Source organism: Gavialis gangeticus, unplaced genomic scaffold (genome assembly GCF_001723915.1).
Source record: "Gavialis gangeticus isolate Ggan-Ray unplaced genomic scaffold, GavGan_comp1, whole genome shotgun sequence".
Taxonomy (NCBI): Eukaryota; Metazoa; Chordata; order Crocodylia; family Gavialidae; genus Gavialis; species Gavialis gangeticus.
Window position 1 is genome coordinate 25,537,638 of NW_017728993.1, and position 15,691 is coordinate 25,553,328.

The following is a 15,691-nucleotide window of genomic DNA, read 5'->3' on the forward strand; positions in this document are numbered from 1 at the left end:
CTGGCCTGATCCGTCCTCTCCTCCTGTGTCCGTCTACGCCCAGCGCTTTCGCACAGGGCCAGCTCTTCCCGCCAGGGCCGTGAAAAGGTGCCCAGGTTTCCCCAAGGGCGCTGCTTGTCTGGTGGGCATCAAGTGTTGGTTTGTCTTTTTGATCGATGAGGCCGTGAGCGTCGAGGAGGATGCTGGTGCCGGCTGAGCAGCCGAGAGCAGGAAGGCAGAGACGTTGCCCGGGGGTCCCCGTGTCGGTTTGAAATGTCCGGACCCCAGTCCGGTCTAGTCGTGTAGAAAACGTACCAGATGCCCCAATGCAGGACGGCCCGAAGACCCAAGAGGGATGAATTTGTCTGCTGGAGTTGACCCTGGAGCCTAATGGTGGCAGTAGAAAGGGCACTGGCATTAACTTGAGGGTCTTAGCTTCAGCAGGACGGCAGACAGAGTTTGGGACTGTGACTGGAGTCTCATAAGTAGTCCAGTATCGTCTTCCCTTAGGCAGCACAGACGGGGCCAAAACAAGAAAAGCCAAGAATAAATGCCCCCCCCCCCGTGTGGTTTTGCTTCCTGTACTCAGTTGGGAAATACTGATAGCTACTTTTTCCCTCCTCTGGTTACAAATGGGACCAAAGAGGCCATGGTTGTTTGGGAATAATCAAAGCAGAAATGATGATAGCCTGCTCTCAAAGCAACCTCTATCATCGCAGGTCAGCGCAGCCTTTGTTTGGCAGCTGCCTTCTGGTTCGGAGCCATGGGTTTGGCTCCTATCCCCAGAGCAGTCCCTGGATTTTTTTCTTCCTTTGTGAATTTCTCTGGGTTTTATTTTTATAAACCTTATTTAGAACATGATAAAACGTCAGAGCAAGCTCAGGGAGAGATTTTGCAGGGTGAAAGCATTTTCCCCAAGGGGGTGGCTCTCTGGGGCAGAGACCATGTGTTTATCCACCCCTTTGTAAAAAGGGGTCCAGGCCACTAGTCACTGTCTAGCACTCCAATACGCCGTGTGCATCCACCACTGCCCTCTGCTTGATGAAATCAGCATCACAACAGGTGAAGGAGATCCTCTTGTAAGTGCTCGTATAATAGCACCTGAGTTGCCACCATAATGATGTGGTTGTGATGCGGTAAGTGGAAGGGCATTTAAGAGTAATTCAAGGGCACTTTTCCCAGGAAGGAGCTGCATGTGACCTTGGCTCTTCCACTTTGGAGACGCTGCTCATCCATGTACTGAGAGCTTGTGTGCTCGTAACTTGACTTCTCGCTTCTAGGGAGATGGGCTCTCCCTCGGGAGATGCTACAAATGTCACTGCCGGCCTATGGACAGAGAGAGGCTTTTGGTTGCCAGGGTTACTTGTCCTCTGCTTTAATTAAGTGGTGATATATGGACAGGAAATTTTCAACAGACAGAGCCATACTGCTGCCCATCCCTAGAGATAGGTAGTAAATAACCTGAATAGTCTGGGCAGATGAGCCCCTCTCCAGGTCACAGCTAGAGTTCAGTAATCTGGCACACTATTAATTACTATTATTAATAATAAATTAACCAGCGCCCTCAGAGTGCTCGTTTCTGCAAAACAAAGAAGAGATGACTGTAAGGACACAGAAGGCTGCAGCAGTGATGTCACACGATTGTTACAATTACACTCATTGCTCTTCCCCTAGAGAAAAAAAGCCTTTGAGTTTATGACTGGCATAGGGGTATTTGGATGGAGAATATTACCATTAAATGCATTAAATTAGCAGAAGATATCAAGGGACTCAGAAGCTAGGATGACCCTAGCAAAGGTTTGCAGCCCATTTAGCAGCAAGTTTTCAACTTTATGCTTTCAGGTGTGTAAACCAATATGAAAAACCAAGCTGAAAATATCCACTGAGATCCACAAGCCTTTCTGATTAAAGTTGCACATGTGATAAGCAGTGCATTGATTCCTGCCAATGTCATGCTTGCTTCTCGATGTGCTTTAGCTTCTCTCTGGTTGTTTCTGGCTGAGAACCACTGCAGAGACTGGATCAGAGATCATAATAATAATTAGGTAATTTTATAAGGAAACAGATGATAGAAAACAAAGGAGCAGGAAATAAGGAAGAGAGAGGGAGAGGCTGAGGGGGAGAGAGAGATTTTCCATGTTGAAAAGAGCAGAGATTGCAGCTAGAGGAAGGACACATTCGTGCAATGGCGTGGCCCTGGCCTCTACAGGGTGGATTCAGCCTGGCTCAGCTGTGTGTCCTGAACCCTGTACTTCTAACACTAACACTGCGTTACCACTTCTCTACCTTCCCAGCAGTATGGGCAGAGCCGGTGTCCCATGTCTCATGGACCTGGAGTGCTATTTCTATTGCTATCATGAAATCCCGGCTGTGCACTGTGAAATACTAGGGGACACATCTTTGCTGCAATACAGCACACGGGACAGCTATTCGGACACGATAAGGATGGGGGATGTTGTCAGGCAAAAAGCTCAGCAGAGGAGGCTTGATGAGAGGGGTGGGGAGAGAGAAAGCCTGTGACGCTGGGGAAAAGGGTAGCTGTGCTAAGCATGAGATTGGCATTTAGTAGCCTTGGCCCTATACCCAGCTCTGTTAGATGTCCTTGGGAAAGTCACTTACTCTACTTGTGCCTTGGTTTCCCTATGGGTACAATGGGGTCAGTGCTACTGATCTCCTTCATGCAGCGCTTTGTCCTCTACAGATGGACATTGTGGTATAAGGCCTGTGTGTTGTTATTCCCAGGCTTGGGCAATGTGTCTTGCCCATTTCTCCTTCCTTCAGCCTTGCAGAGCTCTTGCAGACTCCGGTGAATGCAGGGGATACCCTTCAGCCTTGTGCATCTTCAGCAAAATGGGTCACTCCGTGCTGATGCCAGGATGGTTGGTGACAGCTTAGATTTGTCTTCCATCAGGCATGCACCACAATGTGGCATCTGACCTGTGCGCACCTCCAAGCCCCCCAAGGAGGTGGATGGACTCAGGGACTGGTCTCCAGTCATAGTGCATTATATAAACCCTGTGCAGGGGGGAGGAGGTCTATTACCAGGGGAAACTGCTGGAAGCTGAATAGCAAACCAGGAGAGACAGCCCAGGTGATTACTTCTTTCCCAAGGTCAGCACATACGACAAGCCCATTTTTATAAAAGGCAAATTAAAACCCAGGAGGCCAGGAGTGAAAAAGCACTTGTCAAAGAAAGGCAGCTGCCTCGGGGTGACTTGCAGGCACAGTTTGCCCTGTGGCTCCCTGTGATGTTACAGCTCCTCCGTCATTGCCTCCTGTGTTCAGAGAGATGCTATTCGTCTATCTTTAATAACAGTGACGCAGGCTGGAAGCGCGTCTTCCCCCCCACCCTGCATATCTGCCTCCGTCATCTTTCCCTCCAAGGACTCTTCGTGGCTTCATAAGGAAGAAAGGGGAAAAGTAGTTAAATAAAAGAGATCAGACAGGAACACCCCAGAGCTAGAGAGTTATCTTTGGGGAGGGATTACCAGCAATGTAGCTCAGATGACTCAGAGAAATTGCAGGGGCTAGTTGCTGACAGGTTTGAATCTAGGTTTGTGTAGGGGAAAGGGTTTGGGAATTAGTCACTGGAGGGGAGGAGCTGGAAGACAAGATGAGAAACTGGTGCTTCTCTGCAGTGCCAACTCCTAGCCATTTCCCAGGCAGGATTCAGCAAGTTGCTAGAGGTCTCTTGGGAGACATCCTGGGGTCATCAGAAGTATTGCTGGATAACTGACTCACGATGTTTGTGCCTGAAAGCTTACAATGAATAATTTTTTTTCCAACAATTTGAGTTGGTCTAATAAAAGATATCAGATTTACCCAAAGAGCATTGTCCGCCTCCGTCCTTAGACCAACGTGGCTACAACTTATACCCAGCGCTAAGAAGACAGAGGGTCCTTAACCCAGGTGTTTTGTCTCTGGGAGCCCCAAGAGGTCACCGGGAAACTTGGAAATCACCACATCTATCAACAGCATCACTATGCTGGCAGCACTGCTGTACCGGGCATGCGAACAGCAGCTGGCAAGAACTTGAGTGTTGTTTGAATCAGTTACTGCTGGGCCTGGGCGCACACCCAACCTATACCAAGTGGCACCTCTCCCAGTCTGCTGTTGTCCTAAGGAATCTCAGCTTTCAGTTAAGCAAAGCCAGCTAAGCCTCTTGCTAATAGTGTTGCACAGAACATGGACAGAGTGTCAAGGAGGCAGAGATGAGCCTCTGTAGAGAACCAGGAACTGTTGTTGGAGAGGCAAGAAAGGCCCCATTCATTCCAGAGAGGTGTGGTGCGAATGACCCCATTCATCCCACAGAGGTGCAAACTCAGCCGAGCAGCAAAGATAGCTTTCAAGCCAAGGCTGTTAAACTGCTTCATTCCTCAGGTGAGACAAGCAGCAGCAGATCTTGGGCACAGATCAGCACCCTCTACTCACCTGGACCTCTCGGTTTGGTGCCAGAGACAAATGGGATTTGGCAGGTACCAGCAAGTCTTGGCAGTCGAGGATGATCACCTTCCAGGGTTATCTTATCCGTGCATCCGAAGATGGCTGATGGGATTGACAGGCTCTGTTGCAACTCGGACACCTGTTTCCATGCAGGGTGGGTGGCTCCAGATTCTTGATTCAGTCCACGACACTGTTTCTGCCAAAACCAGCAAGTCCCTTTGGCAGGTACCTTCCTCCATTCAAAACCCCTGGGCATATTCAGGCCCTGCAGAGGAGAATGGGGGCTCCAGCAGGCCAATACATCTCACACTGCTGCATGGAGATGGGCTGAGCGCATGTACCACCCGCTGTGATTCTTTCTGCAGGTCATTTTGACGATGAAGTACCCCCTCCCATGGAAAGGGTGAGCATCAGCTGAAGGCACAAAACCTTCTTACCATACCTTGAGTTCTGGACAGGATCCCAATGGAGCCTGGGCTTCTGCAGCAAAAAACAGGCTCTGCCCTCTGTCCATACTGCAGCACAGAGCTCAGCACAGGTTAACTCCCTGAGTATTCATTCAGCCCTTGGCTGAGGTTTTTTTGCAGCTTGCACTGAATTTGGTGCTGCCATGGCTACATTACTACCAGTTCCCAAGCTAGCTAACTGAAACTTAGCGTGGATAGATCTGTGCTACACTGCAGTGACAGCAGTGCTTGCAGGGTAGACATGCCCTGAGTCTAAGAGAACAGATGGGAATGACAAACAGGCTGGCCCCCACAAAGGAATAACGAGATAAAAGCCGTGTTCTCTGCAGAACAGCTGCCTCCCTGTCATGTCCATCTGCCCTTGAGTTTCTAACACAGGGTTTCCTTGCAGTCCCACAGATCTCTAGCTAGTTTAACAGGAGTGTAGTTAAACATGAGCAGACCAACAACCACTGGAAAGTCCAGTGTAGACAGGACACACTGCCTTTCACGTGCATGAAGCCGGGTGAGTGACAACTTGGCTTGCATGTATTGAAGCAATCGCTGCTTTGCCTCCGCTAGGCATTTCAAACATATTAGCTAACACATTAACCACTGTGTTCTGCCATCACACCTTCGCATCCTAATCCAGACCAGGCACACAGACAAAAGGGCTCTGACTGCCATGCTTGGAAACATGTCACCACCAAGGTAACTAGGCAGAGAAAGGGGCAAGGTGGGCTCCAGTGCTTGGCTTCATTGTTTGAAAGCAAAGTGGGAATTCTTTATCAGCAGATAAAGCTCCACTGCCAAACCCATCTGGGATACATAGGAGGGGACAGGAAATGGGAAGAACATCCTTGAGGGGAGCCCACCAAGAAGTCTTTTGAAAACCTTGTGTTTGATGTGCTGCAGAAGCCCTGGAGGATTCGCTCCTCAAGCTGCTCTATTTTATTTCCACAGGAACAAAAGCCAGTGAAGAGACATCAGATGGACCAAATTCTCCCTAGTGGCACTGATTTACACCCAGCACAATTCCAATGCCTTCAATTCAATTCTTCCAGATTTACACTCACAATGTTTTAAAAAGAAAATATCCCCCTGGTGTCCATTGCCCAGACAGTTATTCCAAAAAGAAATCTCTCAGAAACATTGATTTTCATATATTCTTGCAAAATAATTAGCAACTTAGCAAGTTTGTGGCCCTTTGTTAGTTGCTAGTAGTATAGGACCAATACATCCAGCTGCACAGATCCATCCAGCTGAAAGCAGCTGTAATACACACTTCTCCCACGCTTCCTTATGAATGTCATTCGGCAAGGTGCTCTGTCCTGAGACCCCCATACAGAACATACAGGACATGTGCACTTCACTTTAAGCACAGATTGAATTTAATTAGAGAATGTTAAGAGTCATGAACCAAAAAATGACACAGCCATAAGGGAAAGACAGAGTGTCTGAGTGAGGGACTAACATATGGGGGTGAGGAGGAGAATGCAACTAGGTTAAAGAAACTAAACCCTTTCCTGGATCAGACAGCGTAGCATCTTTTGTGCAAAGATCGCCACCCATCACATAGCCAACTGGGCTTATTGTCTCCTTGCACTCCCGTCTGTCTGTATTCCTCTATAACCTCTTGTTTTATATTTAGCTGGTGAGCTCTCCTTGTCCCAAGTTTGTGTAGTGTCTGGCATGGTCATGGCCTGTGTTTAGGGTGTCATGCTGGTGCTAAGATGCCAACCTTACTAGGTCAGAAGGGAATATTGCAATCGTTTTGCCTGACTTCCGGGACAGCACAGGCCAGAGAACCTCACCCAGAGATTCTGGCCAAGTTAAAGCAGATTTTTTTTTAGAAAAAGACCCCTCCCCAGCATGATTTACAACCTTCAAGTGATGGAAAACCCACTACACCCCTTGGGTAGATGCCCCAGTAGATAATTTCCTTACTATTTAAATGTGTGTTCCTTATTTTCCGTTTCCAGCTCTTGGAGCTTGATTTGCCTTTGCCTGTTAGATGAAAAAATCCCACTCTTAAGAGATACCTTCTTCCCCTGGAGATACTTAAAGGTTGTGATCAAATCACCTCTGAAATCATCTCTGGTAACTTCTTTCATCATTGCTACCAAGTGCATTTTCCAAACCTTGGACTATTCTTGCAGCTCTTTTTCCAAACCCTTTTCCAGTTTGTCAGCATCCTTTATATGTGGGCACCCAGACTGGACACAGGATTGAAGTAATGGTTTCAATCGTGCTGCATACAGTCATCCAAACCCCTCTCTCCTCCCATTCCATGTTCTCCTCATTAATACTGGTGTTCAGAGCCCTCTCCAGGACGTAAGCATTCACAGAGATGGTTTTCATCAGTAAAGAAGGAACATCTTTCTATCCTGCAGTCCCAGGGGCATTTCCCATGCTCTGCAGCAGGGACTTCCCCTCTTACCTCCTATCACCTGAGCTCTTTTTAAATCAAATTTTGATTACTGTGGGGTGAATTCATGTTTGGCTTCTTGCAAGGCCTGTGACAATTAAATAGACAGAGCAGCCTCTCCAGAGAAGGGAGTTGTATCGAAAGTAGAAAGAAGTCAACCACAAGCCACAGAACAGTTTTTCCAAGCATTTGATCATTAAGCAAGACAGTCAGCTCAACGGCTCTGTGAAGGGGGTGTGGGGGGTGATACCCCGGGTGTGCAGAGCTTCCTGTAGTGGTATTTTCAGGATGCATGACTCTTGCCTTTCTTCCTGAATACCAGACAAAAATCGTTACTAATAAAGGTGACCTTTGTGGATCTCTTTCTCCAATCGCTTTCTATCTACCATTAATTTTCCTCCTTCAGGAAACAATTAAAAGTTTTTTAAGCCACTTGCCTTTCTGCAGGTTTGAGAGCCAGTGCTGCAAGCATTGCTTATTCTTGTGAGTGAGGGAAGTGGCAAGTAGGAAACAATCAGCTTTGGTTTCAGACAGGGCTTTTGCTGCTTCTGCATGTGCCCATGAGATCATCAGCAAAACTTTGGTTCTTCTTATTCCCAAACACAGGCTGCTTGCTCTTGAAAAAAACAGTAGCTATGCTTATAACAATGTCCCAATTTATAAGCCATCCCACACATTTGGATTGTCCCTCTGCATAATTATGAGCGTGAAGCTGCCTGTGATGAGTATATGAGAGAGAGAGAGAGATGTGAAGAGTGCTTTCTACAGAGAAGGTAATCCCCAAAAGAGCTTTGTCATACTAGATTATACTGGCATATGGCAGTAGGGAATTTCCAGACCTTTGGTTTGTTTTAAATGCCAGCACCTGAAAGCTGTCAACAAGCCCACTGGTGGGGAAAGAGAGAGAGCCATTATCTGTGTTGAAATGCAGGACCTGGGTGACATTGCTGAGGGACTGAAGGGGGAAAAGATGATGTTTTTGCTTCAGTTCAGTGGTTCTGTCCTAAACCAAATGAAGGGAGAGAAGTGTAAGCCATGAGGTGTCAAAGCAGCAGCTGGTACAAATGGAATAAAGGGAATATCTATCTGAAAAGCTGGAAAATACTGGAGTTAATTTAACTGAGCATAAAACAGCAGCAAATGTGTGATTCTAGAGGGATCCTTCACATGCTGAATATTTGGGATCTGCAGAACACATATAAAACCATTGGGATGTTTAAGAGTTTACTCTGCGTAATCTTTTAAACTTAGATTAGGGTGGAGATACCTGAACAAACTTCCCTCTGAATTTCTAGCACTGAAAACGTAGCTTTTAAATATTTTTAAAGGAATTTAAGTCTGGTGGGAAGTGCCATCCCGGAGCCAAGGTTGTCAGGTGTCCAGGAGCTGTCAGGCTGCTTTGGAGGCAGCTCCCGCTTTAAGCACCAGAGAACAAAAGTAGCTGACAGATCTGAATAGGTTTGCTTGCTTTCCTTGGCACAGATCAATTAAGTTATGATGAATAAGAGGGAGGAAGTAAACTGCCTGAAACGGTGGGGAACAAGAACTGGAGGAAGAAGTAGACCTGAATGAGGAACCCCAGGCATGGGCAGGACTCTCATGGGAAAAGTAGTACATAGACAAGTAAAATGCTATTTCATACACATGGGAGAGCCCAGTTACAGGTGCAGAAACCAAATTAATTCTAGCATGTCTTAACTTTGGAATCCAATTATGTTAGGGTGAATAGGGGCCAATCATGAGTTTGACAACGTGCCAATGAGATTTTAAAGCTAGAATCTAAGAGACTGGATTTGCCAGTTGAGTAAGATTATAGTCAATATTGGAATTAGATTAAATTAAAACATCCTTTTTAATTAATCTAAGTGAGTATTCACTTCGTGCTAGGTTTTTTTTTTCAGGTCAGCTCTCACTCTGGGAAGTATTTCTTAGGTAAGGCACTTGGTTATTCTTAACCAAGCAACAGATTATATAATTGCCAAGAGCTGTGTAAGTATATAGCCAGCTGCTCACTGATCAGGTGCAGACTAAACAAGTATTCTAGACATGGACAGGACACAGACTACAGGTACATAATTACCTGTATGCAATTAACACAGACCAGTGCTGTGCCGTGACATCTGTAGCAGGGAATAATATATACCTATATGTGCTTCTGGTTGGTAGCTGATGTCTTATGGGCTTCCTTTTAATTGCCAGAAGTAAGATTTTTAGAAAGGTGACAGGTCAGTGGATCAAGGAACATTTGGAAATGTTTTCGTTCTCCCTGATTTTGATTTGCCAGTCAGCCACACTGGCTGTTTATACATTAGAAGCAATTAACTGAAGTCCTGGACAGATCTATCCCTATTAAAATGTAATGGAATAACATTTGATGAGAGGCTTGCCTTAGAGAAATCATTCAAAAAGGGAAGAGAAGATTAAAAGGTTTTTGCATTATTTTTTTCCTTTGACCCAGGTGTGGGTATTTATTTATAAGAGTTTGGTTTCCAGATGAGAATCTCAAATAAGTGTATGGGTATTTATTATTTAAATCAGACCCAGTATAAGGCTTTAAGGATCACAATTCCCCATCTCTCTCTTAGCAAAAGGTGAAAAATTGGCCCAGAATAATTCAACAAAAGGCAATGAGGACAGGGCGAGCTGCCTTTCACAGCACCTCCCCAGCACAAATGGGAAAAGATTTTATTGTGGAAGATTTTCCTAGACCCTATACTGCTCTGAGAATGTGTTCCTTTCATGCTCAAAATTTGCATGTGCCATCTGGCAAATATATACTTGCTATCTAGATTCTCCTTCACTGGAAGTTTTCAAAGAGGTCAGATACGCACTAGAAAGGAAAGATTTAGGAGTAGCACTCCTGCATTTGCACTGGGCCTTAAACCAGGTGACCCACATGCTCCCTTCCAACTCTATGCCTATACGGTTAAAACTTCATAGTTTCATAGTTAGTTTATAGTTTCATAGTTAGTAGGGTCAGAAGGGACCTGAGCAGATCATCAAGTCCAACCCTCTGCCCCAGTAAGGTGTTCATCTAGCCTCCTCTTAAAGCCCCCCAGGGTAGGAGCCAGCACCACTTCTCTTAGAAGCTGGTCAGATCCTAGCCGCCCTGACAATGAAGTAGCGCCTTCTGATGTCTAGTCTGAATCTCCCCTCTGCCAGCTTGTGACCATTATTTCTAGTCACTGGCCTGACCAGTGCCACATAGAGGGGGAGGATCACCTCCTTGGACCTGCTCGAGATGCATCTGTGGATGCATGACAAGGTGCAGTTGGCCCTCCTTACCACATCCCCACACTGCCGGCCCATGTTCATCTTGGCATCAATGATGACTCCAAGATCCTTTTCTGCCTCTGCACTGATGACAAGGGAGTTCCCCAGCCTGTAGGTATGGTGCTGGCTCTTCCTCCCCAGATGCAGCGCCTTGCACTTGTCGGTGTTGAATCCCATCCTGTTCTCATCCGCCCACTGCTGTAACCTGTCTAGGTCCGATTGCAGCCTATTCCTCCCTTCTAGCATGCCCACATCCCTCCACATCTTAGTGTTGTCAGTAAATTTGAACAGGTGCTTTCTACCCCCTCCTCCAAGTCACCGATGAAGATGTTGAACAGGAACAGTGCGGGCCTGAGGACCAAGCCCAGGGGGACCCCACTGCCCACATCCTTCCAGGCTGAAAATGACCCGTCCACCACCACTCTCTGGGTGCGGCCCTCCAGCCAGTTGGCGACACATCTGACTGTGTGGGTGTCGACATCACAGCCCCCAGTTTCTTAATGAGAACGGGGTGAGAGACAGTGTCGAATCCTTCTGAAAGTCCAGGAAGACGATGTCCACTGCTGCCCCTGCGTCTAAGGATTTGGTGACCTGGTCGTAGAAGGCCACCAGGTTGGTCTGACAGGACCTGCCTTGAATGAACCCATGTTTGTTGCCCCTAAGCATGATCTCCCCCCGGCCCCTCGTGGACATGTGCTAGAATAATTCTCTCAAAAAGCTTACCCAGGACCGAGGTAAGACTAACTGGCCTATAGTTCCCTGGGTCCTCCTTCCTCCCTTTTTGAAGATGGGAACCACGTTGGCCCTCTTCCAGTCCTCTGGCACCACACCAGAGCACCACAAGTGCTTGTACAGCCGTGCCAGGGGTCCCGCAATGACCTCAGCTAATTCCCTCAGCACTCGGGGGTGGAGATCGTCTGGACCAGCTGATTTAAGTACGTGCAGTCCCTCCAGACGTTCCCTGACTAGATCCTCACCCACCCTAGGCCTGGGTGTGCCTCCCCTGGGACCTATGGAGGTCCCAGTGTGGGGGGGTGACCCAGTCCCTGCTCAGGAAAATGGAGGCAAAGAAATTGTTAAATAGGTTAGCTTTGCTGTCTGGTGTGACGACCAAATTTCCTAGCGTGTCTTGCAGGGGCCCCAAGTTACCCGGTACCTTCTTTTTACCCCCTATTTAAAAAAGGACTTCTTGTTGTCTTTGATCTGGGCAGCTTGTCCCGGCCCCATCCTCGCCTTGTCCTTCCTGACTGCTCCCTGCAGCCCTGAGCAACTGCAGTATAGTCCCCCCTGGGGATGACCCCCCCTGCCATTGGGTATGCACTTCCCTTTTAGCTAGGAGACATTCCCAGATGCTTTTGGTGAGCCATGGGGGCTTTTGCACCCTCCTGTTCCCTTTGATCCGCGTTGGGATTACCTCCCTTTGGGCTTGGAGGATCGTCTCCTTAAGGAGCGACCACTCTCCTTGGACAGCTGGCTCCCCTCCCCTCCAGGACCTCAGTGCTTCCCCGACTATTCTCCTTAGCTCATTGAAGTTTGCCCTCCTGAAGTCCAGGGCTGCTGCCTTGCTGCAGGCCTTTGCCACCCTGTGCTGGATGGTGAATCCCAGCAGGCAATGATCGCTGTCGCCCAGGTGGTCGAGCACCTGCAGCCCCCTCACCAGGTTGTCACCCGTGTCCAGCACCAGGTCCAACAAGGCGTCTCCCCCGGTGGGGCTGTGCACTCCTGGGTTCGATGGAGGTCCTGCATTTGGGCTAGGAACCTACGTGAGCGGTCAGACCTGGCTGACTGCTCTTCCCAGCAGATGCCTGGAAAGTTCAGGTCACCCATGATGACCACGTCCTTGGACCTAACTGCCTCTGTGAGCTGACTGAAGAATTCCTGATCTAGCTCTTCCCCGTGGTTGGGAGGTCTGTAGTCGACCCCACCGTTAAGTCCCTTTCCCCGCAACTGCCTTGTATTTTAACCCAGAGCACTTACATGTGTCCCTCCTCTGACTCTGTGCTACCTGGTGAGGATTTGTATTCCTCCTTAATGTAGAGCGCCATGCCCCTGCCTTTCCTCCCTGTCCTGTTCCTCCTGTACAGCCTATAGCCCTTGATATTCACCGCCCAGTCATGCGTTGGGTCCCACCATGTTTCAGTGAGTCCCACTATGCCTGGATTGGTGTCAGCTAGCAGGAGGGTAAGTTCTTCCTGCTTGTTTTCCATCCTATGAGTGTTTGTGTAGGGGCATTTGAGGCCTCCTGTGGATGTGTGCACTGGCCCCCTAATCACAGCATTGCCCTGGCCCCTGTTGCTTACCTGTGTATATGTACCGTTCGTCAGTCTAGGCTGGGCTGTACTTGTGGGCGCTGCTTGGTTTAGCGGCCCAAGACTTCCTCCTCCCTCGTCTATCCCTTGCCCTGACGAGCCTAGTTTAAAGTTTAAACTTCTTCTATCAGGTATGTCACTGATCCCAGAATGCTGGAATTATTACATCTTCTTCAGGGAGTTAATCATATTTACCCTTCGGGTCTCTTTTTCTCTGCTTTCCATCATTAGAAATGCTCACGTTTGAGCACTAGGTGTCAGCCTCATTTCATACTAATGGACATCTGCGCTTTTCTCTGATCATGGAGCCACACTGACAACTTGCCAGGAGCCCACAGGTCATCCAGAATCCTGACAAAGTTGCATTGCGTGGATGACGCTGCAGGTTTCATGTGGAGGAGCAGCTCCGGCAGGCAGGGCATGGAAACCATGGCAGGATCCAACACGCTGTCCTGCGTGACTCTGCCTCCCCCTTCTCTACTGCTCTGTGGGGTTGTAGCAGCTTGCCCCCTTCTTGTAACTATGTGAGCCCTGCAATTCTGGGGGTCCTGCTACAGATTCAAATCAAAGTTGGATGGAAACCAGCTGTAGAGTTGTCACACCTTTTCAAGCACTAACTTTATAACTGGTTGGCTCGTTATAGCTGGGTAATAATTTTTATCCCACGATAATGACTTTGCACATGGGGCTAGTCAAAATTTACTGTGTGTTTAACCAGTTCATTATATAAAGTTTAACTAGTTAATTGCGTGATATATGTAATGAGTACCAGGGGCCTGGGAGCCGGATAATACAGCTCAATCTCTCCTGATGGCAGGGGGGATCTGGTGGTGTGCACTGGTGCACATGCACCTCACTTTGGGCCCTGCTACAAGTTCAAATTCAAGCTGGATAGCAACCAGTTATATAGAAAGTTGTTACACCTTTTCAAGCACCAATTTTATAGCTGGTTGGCTCTCTTTATAGCAGGATGATCATTTTTGTGATGTGATGATTACTTCGCACAGGTGGCTAGTCTAAAATGATTGTGCAATTCACCAGTTAATTGTGTGATAATTACTGTTTATGTGCAACTGGTCTTACTTTGCACAGGTTGCCAGTCTAAATTTATTGCATGATTCGCCAGTTAATTGTGTGATAATTACTTTGTACATATGAACATTTGAGTCCCGTTTCTCTTTTTGGGGTTTTTTGTTGTTCTCCCGCCCTGGCGGGGGGTCGGGCTAGAAGATCTACTAGGTCCCTTCCGACCCTTAATCTATGAATCTATGAAAACAGTCTTACTTCGCATGGATGGTCAGTCCATATTGTGCAATTCACCAGTTATTACATTGCACATGTGAACAGTTTTACTTTGCACAGGTGGCTAGTCTAAATTCCTTGCATGATTCACCAGTTAATTATGTGACAATTACTTTGTATGTGTGACCAGGTTTACTTTGCATGGGTGGTCAGTCTAAATTTATTGCACGATTCGTCAGTTAATTGTGTGATCATTACTTTGTACATATGAACGGTCTTACTTTGCACAGGTGGCTGGTCTATATTGTGTGATTCACCAGTTAATTGTATGATGATTGCTTTGTACATGTGACTGGTCTTACTTTGCACAGGTGGCTGGTCTAAATTCATTGCACGATTCACCAGTTAACATGTGATGATTACCTCATACGTGTGAATGGTCTTACTTTGCACGGCCAGCCGGTCTAAACGTCTTGCGCGATTCGCCTGTTTCAGTCTATTCTAGATGTAGCCTTAGATGCCTGCTGCTCCCAAAGTTTGAAACCACCCGGCACCGTTTCCAGTCAGCTCGTCATCATCTCCCACATCCCTTCCGCACTCTTCATTCCCCAGGTGTTAACGACTCTCTCTTCCTTTTAACGGGCTTGACGTCCCTTGTAACGGAATTGACATCCCCCCACATCGAGCTCCCCTTTATTTCTGCTGCGTTGGCTGTTCCTGGTCACCGAACTCCTATTTCACAGTCCCGCATGTGGCTTCTCACTTGTGCCAATGAGATTATATCTGTTTTTGCCTCCAGCTTAGACTGAATCCGTGCTGCCCTAGGCCCCCACAGTGTCAGGAAAACTTCTGGTGTATTTTGAATTGGAGAAAAATGTGTGTGGAGGATCCCGGCTCGGCTGGCACGGGGCTGAGGGAGCAGTGGGCACTACGGCGCACTGCCTCGTGGCTGTGAGAGGCCAGGGTTGCAGGCCATGCCATGGGAGGGGCCTCTGTGACCTGCCTCTGGCCCCTGAGGCAGGGCAGCGCGGTGCATGCTAGGACCTGCCCCCCCCCGCAGCTGCCTGCCTAGCTGACAGCCTCACACCCCCTCCTCTTGTCAACATTTCCTAATTGGCTCGCTGTCCTATCCATCAGCACAAGCCTGCCTTCTGATAGGCTAGCTTCTTATTTATATCCCGCCCCTTGCAGCTGGCCAATGGAGTCGAGGCGCCCCTAGTAACCTCCTCCCTCTTTTCCCAGCCCCACTGTTGCTATGGAGCGGAGGGGGGGTGCCTGAGTGCGGTTGGCTCAGCCAGCCGTCCATTGAGAGTCCCGACAGCCAACCTAGAGGCGCCGCTGACTCAGAGAGGCTTGAAAGTGGCGCCGCGTGCATCGCCCTTTGGCATAGGCTGGTTTGACGCGCCCATCACCCCTCCCTCGGTGCCCATTGGCTAAGAGGGCGGGGTGCGGGCGGGGGTGGGGCTGCGTCTTGGCTGGGCTGAAGGAGCCGAGCCCCGGGACCCCGCGCTGCTCTGAGCCCCGGGTCTGGCGAGGCGCCGCCATGACAGCCCGCCGCGCCTGTCGCAGGT

At 48.3% G+C, this 15,691-nt stretch overlaps 1 protein-coding gene and 1 long non-coding RNA gene across 2 annotated transcripts in view; one reads left to right on the plus strand and one right to left on the minus strand.

The window, feature by feature from the left end:
• Positions 1-7,480: 7,480 nt before the first annotated feature.
• Positions 7,481-15,167, minus strand: LOC109286724. Its single transcript, XR_002094661.1, has 2 exons — positions 14,544-15,167; positions 7,481-8,390 (listed from the first exon to the last, which is right to left on the minus strand). It is a non-coding gene; the product is annotated as an uncharacterized LOC109286724 (long non-coding RNA).
• Positions 15,168-15,584: 417 nt separating this feature from the next.
• TESK2 (testis-specific kinase 2) overlaps positions 15,585-15,691 on the plus strand; it is a 147,746-nt gene continuing 147,639 nt past the window's right edge. The window contains exon 1 of the mRNA XM_019501398.1: positions 15,585-15,689. The gene's annotated coding sequence lies outside the window, so the exon portion shown is untranslated. The remainder of the gene's footprint in view (positions 15,690-15,691) is intronic.